The following is an 8,385-nucleotide window of genomic DNA, read 5'->3' as shown; positions in this document are numbered from 1 at the left end:
AAAAAAATTGTACTTGATAGAAATACTGAATAATGAAATGTCATTTCATATTGATTTCCATAGTAACGCACGTATATATTATTTAATAATTTAGTTGCTAGGACCCCCTAGCAACCAATAATGGTATCGAAATAACTTTTCATACAAAACAGAATTAACTAAAAATGAATTCAATTCTACTTAAAGATGGCTAAAAGTATTAAAAATATGCATTGGCCTCGTGTTCTGATATATTCTAAAAGTTTCAAATGTCTAGCTAGTCGGGAAATTAGTTAAAAATCGATTTCAAGATTTGTACCGGACAAACAACCACCGGACAAATAAGAATACGACCTAAGAAAAACGTTGTAAAAAATAAATAAGTCTGACTGAAAAAGTGTAAGTAGGTACACTATATTATTTGTCGGATCGCCCATAGTAAACTGGTGTGGTTAGGCAAGGCTTAATTGATTTTTCGAAAATTAACCAGCACCATCTGCAAATTGTATTACTAGTTCAATGAAAACAAATAAGTATGACTGTCAAAGTTTAGTGTGCACTATTTATGTCGAATCTTAACAGCCTACCTCCATTCCTCGCCACTGAGATATAAAAGTGGTACTAAACTACTAAAGAGTAGGGTACGCAATACATGTAAAAGATGTGGTTTTAAATTTAAAATACTTTCATTAAAATGTATGTACGTTTTCTACAAACTGTTCAACACGAATAACTATTTTCATAATGACTGGCGGCGCACTTTTCAGTTGACTGTAATATAACGGTGATGATGCTGGGGGGGGGGGGCGTTATACCAAGGATGCCAGGCACTGTCTTTTAATGATGATGAGACTGGGTCCGTGGTCTGATTCTCACTCACTATTACTACCACTCTCGCGTGTTAGGTGGTTATTGAGTCACCCTGTGCGCGGCAATTGACGGTCAAAACCAGTGCATGTAATGACGTCGTAATGTTTTACAGGTTATGTATTTATACTCACGTGGATGAAGAATGACCCACTGTTAATAGTAGGTCTGGCAATGATAATGATATTAGGTGGGTAAGACATTTATATTGTATTAGACCGCTATAATCGGCCCAAACAATGACTATTGATTAAGTATGTTATGTTACTTTAAATACAACCCCATGTTCGATCCTAAGAGGATCAACCGAGTGAAGGTTGCATTAAAATATTTTCGTTTTTACAAGAAATGGATGTCAGCCACTTGTTAAGTCCATACTTTGTGATATACATACATGTGAATTTTTAAGACCCGTGATTCGAGCCATTTTGAACTCAAATAAATAATTCTTATGTTTGAAATACCTACGTTAAAATTACTGCATCGGTAAAGAGCTTTTATGCCATAACAATTCCATTCGCTTTAACTGCTTTTCTACCATTTGTGATTCGACATGACGGTAACGGCTAATTTTCTTTCGAACTTAAAAGAATTTTCGTACAAATTTCATACAACCGAACATAATCATAATTATGTTAATAATCATATGTATATGTCTACATTATTAACTAACACATAAATATAGCAAGAAGGTTATAATTCCAATTTAAGTACCTACCTACCCTTAATAACCAGAGATAATACAAATTCTGAATGGCGAATTTAAAATACAAAACTTTCAATGGCAAATCCAGTTCATCCAGGTACGCGTTGGAGTAACCCTGAGGCCAGTAAATGATTATCATTTCTCAAGAGTTAGTCACGTTTTTCTATACCCGAAATTTCTACAACTGGGCTGAACCCCTGGCCTGTAATTATTATCATGGCAAACTTAAATAATGCCCTATCTCAGGTAGGAGGTCAACAATTAAGAATGAAAGATATCCTTTAATAAGAGTTATTAGATCGTGAACGTTCGCCTTTGGAGTTATATCTTTTACTGGAATGTTAGATGAGTGGTCATGTTTTTTTAATGCCAGGCTTTGAACGAGTTTTAAAATTTATTTTGAGTGTGCATTTATTTTTTTGGTATCTCTAATTACGTACTTCTGTTTTAGCGAACAGGAAAACGTGATTTCATTTCGGTCGATTCGTAGAAATGTGGTTTGATATATTGATCGTAATAGAGTTGATTATATCTTTTCATCTGGGAATGTTTATAAAAATATATGCTAATGTCTCCCTTCCTTTAAAGTAATAATATGTTTATGAATACTAGTAGCCTAAGTTATAATTTATTCCAATTAAATCAGAATATAACACAAGTTTTTTTTTTGTTTCAAATACCGCACCTCGTTACTGCGGTTTCTATTAATATTTCTATACACAACATCTTCGAATTAACATAATATTTAAAATTTCATTTTATAATGATCATCATCCGGGGTCGGGCTTTTGGGTCAGCCGAGTAGTTTAATCATTACCTTTATCTTCGAGATATTTTATATAGTATGTACAGTACCTACTGGCTGAATTTTTGTGGACTGTAATTTGGGATGATTGTGGATGTGGATGCTGGGGGAGGGCGGTTTAATCGGGAGTTGATCCAGGCACTAACCTTAATGTTAACCACAACCGACAAGTAGTGGGAAAATGGTTCTGGTTATCACTCGCAAGGTATACACTTATAAAATATGAATGATGATGACAAGTTTGTATGAGCCACACTGAGTCGGTAACACGGCTTGATAGGTGGTCTTATTGGCTGAGTTCGAAATGAGACTCAAATTGATTTATTTTTGCTTGGGCGACGGTCTCACGGTAGCAAGTTGACACGATCGTGGTATACGAATAACTGACTTTTGTAGCAATCATGGGCGACTCATGACTCGTTAACTAGTTAAGCGACTGGATGACAACAATGAATGAGGATTAGAGGTAGGAGGGAAATATTGGTCTGAATTAATTTATACACATATCTACCTATCTAATTATTAAGCGTATATAAAAAAAGAATAATACTATGTATAAGGTACACCCACGGTGGCCGCGCGGCTTAAGCGTTGGACTATCACGCCGTGGGTCTTAGGTTCGAATCCTGGGTCTGGCAAGTACACATATTGTTTTTCAATTTGTGTGTGAGTCAGGGTATGGACCTAATAGGTTGAGCAAGTGGCTGACATCCATTTCTCGTAAAAAACCAAATCTGTGAATACAAACCTCTACTCTGTGGAGGCCCATATTATTATGATCCTATTAGGGTCGGACTTGGTCGAAAGAAGAAAAAGAAATGCAGCTTTCACCAACTTACCATCCAACGGTAAACATAGCATAGGACAACGTAATGCAGCTCTACCAGGCTTTTGACTTTAGTCTTACTAAAGTAAAGGTCGCCTTGATGGTGGATGATCTCCGATAAGTGATAGCATGAGAAGAAGTACATTATTGTTGTATCATACTTCATAATATTTACTTAAGATCAATTTAAAATAAAGACATAAATATTACAAAAGTGGCTGACATCAGTTTCTCGTAAAAACAAAAATCTGTTAATACAAACCTCTACTCTGTGGAGGCCTATATGATCCTATTAGGATCGGACATGGTCGAAAAAATAAATAAGGTATGCCGCAAACAAAACCACTTGTGTTTGCACCGGGTAGTAGAGGTGATAACTACACGCTGCGGACTGCATATTTTTGGATGGCCATTTGTGCAATCTGCATAACCTATGTCGGTTATTAATTGTTATATTGTCAATCCCGAGTTTGTCGGCGCGTTTGACCGCCTGACCCCGTACGCTACCCTGCTGACCGCGCCACGTCACTTGTCCTAACCAATTTCGTCCCGCACATGTCGGCCATAAATAAATTACGTCCAGATGCTCCTCACTAGGGAATCCAATCCCGGGATCCCAAATCCCGGGATCCCAAATCCCGGGATCCCGGGATCCCGAGCTATTTTCGATACCTATGAATCCCGGGATTGATAAACATAATCCCGGGATTTCGGGATTGATTTTTTTATCAATTTTTATGGAAAATATAACAGAAAAAATACTTTTAATACAAAATAACTACATTAGAAATAAACTGAGTTTGAATGAAGTTTGATGTGTAGGTTGCCGATTCATTTTATTTTTTCACATAGATTAATAAAAATGAGAAAGATTGGTAAAAACACAATGCTTCGCACTTTTAACAAAGTAATTCCACCATGATATCATACGTTTTACGGCAGTTTCATATTTGGCTGACTAATTAGATTTATGAAGCGGAAAGGCCATAAGTACGCCATGATTATTTGCTTTACTATTTTAAATCTCGCTGATCTATTCATTATGTCTTTACTATCAGAAATAGTAATCTCATATTAAATTCACATTATTATTTATATTACAATATTATTTACTCCATTAAATTGTGTATTTCCAAGATTTAACGTATGCAATATTAACAATAAATGTCTTAAATAGTATAAATTATACTACATTTATTTTTGACCGATTTTATCAATGTTATTTGTAAATATAAAAATTTTATATTAACAATGGAAAAAAATCCCAATCCCGGGACCAGTCCCGGGATCTCGGGATTGTCAAATTGTAATCCCGAAATCCCGGGATCAGAATTTTGGCTCGGGATTGGATTCCCTACTCCTCACCGTAGTGCTAGTGGTAGAAAGTTGATTTGCAGTAACAACTAATTAATGTTGGAGTAAGCTCACCTATCAGTGGCTGTGAGCTGTGACCAATGTTTCCTCCGAAATAACCAAGTTCAATCTTTGCAAGATCTCTAATGTCTATATCATGAAGGAATCTCATCTCGAAAATAGACTCTCTACCGGTGGTTCTCTTGAGACAAATTTTTAAATCTAACGGTGATGGGAAGTTGAAGGACAAACAGTATGGTTTTTAAAGTTATCCACTCACTAAATTGGAGATTCACAATGAAATCTAATGCTTATAATAGCGTGGACAAGGAAAAGAAAAAACTGATTTGACAAACCACAAAACCAAACAAAACTGTTACCCTTCAAATGTCACTTATGATTATTGCAATAATTGGTTTGATAAAACGATGGAAATATCAATATGTTGGACAGTGGGCACATCTTCCTATCTGATGAGACAAATCATTGACTAAAACAGACTAGCAACATTTTCTAAAAGCTATTTTTTCCACAGTCAATAAATACGGGGCCCGATGCTTGATTTCCGGAATTCATTAAAACAGTTTTATTTACCTGTTTTATTTCAGTCATTCGCCATGTAAAATATAAATCATTTCGATGAAATAAAACTCATCGTCAATAAAACCGACGGCCATGTTGAATACGGCACAAACAAAATTACGCACCTCGCTGGGCTCTCCGAACGTATAATGAAATTAACAAATTAATTTCGAATTAGTAAATCTGTAGAGCCTATTAATCCAGATCTCTATACAAAAAGGATAAATTGAAAATTATTCCAATAGTGTCAATCGAACCAAATAAAATTTCGAATTCAAAATTTTGTTTTTATTGCCATATTATAAATTATCATCAATTTGTCATTAAGTATGGTAAGTACATACATGATTAATTTGATTCGGGTACAATAGTATAATATTATAAATTATAAGATAGGTATGTTAATACTTCACACACAAAAAGTACACTATAATAATATACAAAAAATAATACATTTTTTCCGTTTCAATAATTATATCTCCATATTATCTATATCAGGGATGGCGAACCTTTTTACGTACGCGTGCCAAAATTTCCCAAATATTGTTTTTGTCTGACATGCAGAGCAGTTTTTCATAAGGAAAAAATCAATAAAAAACATTTTTAAGAATTCTGTTACGAAAGTTGGAAAATTACAATTGAGTTCTTGAGATTCTATTTTTCGCAGTGTTTCTAGCCTTTTTATATCTTTTATTCTTTGAATAATTTTTTCCATGTACAAAGGGATCATGGAAGCATTTTAACCACGCTTCTTCATACATTCCTCCATTTTTAACGATAATGTTTGTATGTCGTTTGAATGTCGATAAATTTCATCAGGTTTGTTGATCCAATATTTTCATTTTCATTGGTCTCAAGCATTGTAAATCGATCAGAATCAGAGGTTCACGAGACGGCTTTTCCTGCCGCCTGATGGAGTCAGTGCAATACTATTATGTGTGATGCATAAAGCCTTAGGACCGACCTATAAAATTATATATTTACAATTATTTTACAAACGTAATGCTTATTCTTGAAATTTGTAGTATAAGTATGCTATTTTTTATACAAGGCGGTCTGTCATTTACGCATTTCGTTGTTTCCGTTTGTCCATCGATAGGTAAATATTATTCGTAAAAATAATATTAAAAATTGTAGAAAATACGCATGGCTATGTCGTCATTATTTTTAAATTTATTTGTAAAACTCTTGTATTTTTTTAATAAGTCATTTTTTCTCTTCAAAATAAAACATTGGCGTGTCATGCAAAATAATCTCGCGTGCCATAGGTTCGCCATCCCTGATCTATATTATAAGTAGATACTTAATCTTATTAATAATTGTATTTAGTGATATTTTCGGTGTTAGGTATTTCTAAAAAAACATATTTATTATTTCATTCTGATATTTTTAGCGATGTGTGCAGGCGTGCATACATAAGAATGATATTATGTGAAGAGGGTCCGTTATGAAAAATTATCCATAATAATGTTTATGATTGATTTTTCAAGGCGGCGGGAAGGGGCGGGGTTAACATAATCTAGCAGATGCCGCTGACTTTCCCCACTTTCCGAGTACATACTCGATACTCAGACACTCCGCAATTTGAGTCTAGCGATGAACACACGGCCTGCATTATCAGTGCTCACCAACGACCTATTGCGACCTGTCGCATCAACAAGTGGTTCTCGAACGTGGCCTGATGGTTATAATTGTTATTAGAATCGTTAGTGTCCTTTGGTGTCGTCCGCAGTATTTTGTATTTTAGATTTGCCACATCAGATGATTTAACTATTTCATCACTGCCATGGGTTTTCCACGGACACGGTTTTTACGTGTCGTGGGTACAGTGTCGGGAGGATTGGCACTAACCATTTGAGAAGGCTGTTCGACTTCCAAATCATTTGGGTCACGATTTTCAGTCATGAGTTCGTAATGAAAAATAATAGATAATACTCCATTCACCTAAATTAGTTGTTCTTTCCTAGGGGGGGTTGAGGTCCCGAAACCCCGTAACCATTGTGTGTGCGTCTGAATAGGTATAAATAAATGTATAGAAATTTTACAGTTTATTCTAAAATAAAGATTTCCATATAGCTGATATAAACGACCTTTCTCCCTATTGTGACTTCAATCCACGACCTTGACGTATGATATTATATGCTTCACTGTAAGTCCAACTCTATCATTTACATTAGACAACAAGGAATAACGTCCTAGCGACGGTAGCGAAATTTCATTATCCATAAGTAAACATATAGGTACGTAGATAGATAGCGGCACAGGTGCACGCAGAGTTTCCCGTCCGTATTCCAGTTGATAGCTTCTGATAACAGCCACGAAATGCATCTCGCGAGGAACGAAGAATGCATTTATCTACATCATGCGCTGGAGTCACTGTTTTATAGAAAGGTCACCTTGTGAGGGGGTCATAGGGTTGCAACGTACACCATACAAATTTATTTTATGTTACATCCCTTAATAAATAAATAATACTTAAACAATCCATAAGTAAACAAAAAAAGAAATTAGCATATTCGCTTCAAAGCTAAGTATAATATATAGACATATACAGATATATTATAAAATCGACTATGTATTTAAATATTAAAATTATGTTGTTGATGTATATAGATGTTTTCGCACAGTACTTTATCATATTTATGTATTGAGGTATTATAATTGTTACATTAAGTTAGCCGTCTAAACTGTCAAAACTGTCTATCTCGCTCTAAAAGTTAACACAGCCAAAATAGGGACTGTTTAACATAGCACTTTTTGATAGTTTTGACGGTTAACTTATTGTAACAATTAGCTGTCTCAATACATTAATATGATATACTACCGTTGATAGTCGCATTGTGTATATTGATCTTAACACATGTTTGTTTTACGAGAAATGGATGTTACCGATATGCCCAACCGATACGTGCTCTGCGTTCATACACACATTGAAAAACATCATGCGATTCACCAGAACCAGTATTCGAACCCGAGACCCACTACTTTATAAGCTGTTTCCGCTCGGCCATCGCAGCGTAAGTATCTAATATTAACCACAAAGCTTTGAAATATACTAGTATAACTAACTATTATGTACACTTCGATAGGGAGAGTTCGATCGATATGAATAAAATATACAATTTTAAAATATTGATGTTTTGGGATTTTTTAAACATTATGAATGTTGCAAAATTGCAAACAACCACAAAACAAATCATTTTTGTATTCTCTACACAATATATACGACTCAAGTTATAAATTAGACTTGGAATAAATACGTATTTA

Source organism: Rhyacophila brunnea, unplaced genomic scaffold (genome assembly GCF_057557595.1).
Source record: "Rhyacophila brunnea isolate RB1 unplaced genomic scaffold, BYU_Rbru_1.0 scaffold_5, whole genome shotgun sequence".
Lineage (NCBI taxonomy): Eukaryota > Metazoa > Arthropoda > Insecta > Trichoptera > Rhyacophilidae > Rhyacophila > Rhyacophila brunnea.
Note: the sequence above shows the minus strand (reverse complement) of the source record.